Here is a 1878-nt window from a genome sequence, read left to right as displayed (position 1 = left end):
GCGCGCGGGCGGGGCTTCCGGCCCAGCGGCCTCCTGTTTCCCGGCGCGGGCGCCGCGCAGCACCACGCGGGCGGCTGCAGGCCGCGCCCGCCCGCCCCGCCCGCTCCCTCCCGGAGCCAGGCTGCCCGCGCCGCACCTGCCCTGCACCAGTATCTGCCAGGCCGGGCCTCGATGCTCACTCCCGCCGGCCGCGCCTGCCCCGCTCAGCACCTGCACACCTGCCTGCCCGGCACACGCAACCGCCGGGCTGCGCCTGCCCTGGCGAGGCGGCCTGGACGGGAAGTTCCCAGACAAGCTTTCCTAGTCTGCTGCAAGCGCAGCGCTGGGAACCAGCTCTGAGACACTGAAGCCAGCGCGCACAGGCTCCGCAGGCCTGGGCTGGGGGTCTCTGAGCGGTGGCCAGGGCGACTGAAGCGGAGTCCACACCCCAGCCTGTTTGGCCATCGACCCCAGCCCTAGAGAGTGACTGCTGCTTAGTTCCACAAGTCCAGAGGGCACCCCGGCCCTCAAGGGAGTTTTCGGGCCCCAAGACGAGGTGATCCGTGATGCGGAGAAACCGCAGGCCAGAGCGGCAGGCCCAGGCACCCTGACGTCTGCGGTGGCCGGCACTGGGCTGTTGGTGCAGTTCTGCAGGCCGCGTGGCCACCCTGAAATCAGCCCGTGTCTTCGCTTTTATAATGCGTACATCAGTGAGGAAGTGTGGGCATCCAACAAAGGATGACAGGGAACTGGGTATCTACTTGCAAAACAAGTACTTTTAAACTCCCACTTGGTACTCACCTGTAAAAATACCTTCCAAATTGGATTAATTGGAACACATGGAGAAATGAGAAAGCGGGATGTAAGCATGTGGCAAGCCTCTTAGGGACCTTTCCTGAATGCAGATTCAAAAGGAACCAGGAGAGAGAGAGAGCAAAACTCCAGACCAGGGTGTGTGTCACCACCACCACCCCCGCCCCCATTTTCTCAGACGATTACTCCCCAGACATTGGCCTGAGCCAGCTCCTGGCCCTCTTCCTGTCCTGCCTTAGCACCTCTTGTGCTGAGACCTAGGTTGCCCCTTGCTACCCGCTCTTGCCACCTCACAGCTGCCCAGAGCAGGCTCGCCCACATCATTTCACCCCTGTGACTGCTCCTAGAATGTAGCTCAGACTGTGATCCCCTGCTCAAAACCCTTTAAGGATTCCCATCGCCCGACAGGAAATCCATGCTTCTCGTCACAGCCAGAGCCCCCACTCTTGCACCCTTCTCCCTCTAACCTCCCACTCTCCAGCCACATGGCCCTTCTTCCCAGCTGTCGCAGGGCCACCACACACGCCATTTCTGCTGCCTTCCCCTGCTCTTCCCATGGCCACTTCCTTCCTCCTCTTTACCCTGTGTCCAGTACAGGGGTTTCCTCTCAGTCAGGGGCTGGCTTCCTACTGCACTGCCCACTCCTTAGGACAGGGGGTCTCTGTTCCCCAGTCCCATGTATTCCAGGTGGAAACCTGCTCGGTGGAGCCGCAAAAAGGATCGATGCATGTCTCTGAGCAAGCCGTCCCCTGCGTGCCTCCTCGGTCCTCAGAGCTGGCCAGCAGTGCCACAGCCTCTGGGATAGGACCAAGGGATCAGTTAGACACCCCAGTGCCTTCCACTGTCTGCACACCTTTGTGTGTGGTCCTGAGGCCCCTGAATTCCCTTCAGAGAACTGGCCTGCAGACAGCCTGGGGCAGGCAGGTGAGCAGGCCAGGGGAAGCCCATCCCTGCCCTGCCTGGCACCACTGAGCTGTCACCTCCTGGTGGAGCTGCCCCCTCCCAGGAGAGATCATCTGGAAGGAGCCCCCACCCTTTGGTCTTCAGCTGGACCTGGGTTTGTGCCCAGGAAGCGCCTGGTACCTG

The sequence above is a fragment of the Rhinolophus sinicus genome, chromosome 1, assembly GCF_057876585.1.
Source record: "Rhinolophus sinicus isolate RSI-liver-muscle chromosome 1, RSI-T2T, whole genome shotgun sequence".
In the NCBI taxonomy this organism is placed as follows: domain Eukaryota; kingdom Metazoa; phylum Chordata; class Mammalia; order Chiroptera; family Rhinolophidae; genus Rhinolophus; species Rhinolophus sinicus.
The sequence above is the reverse complement of the archived record's forward strand: the minus strand, read 5'-3'. Positions refer to the sequence as shown.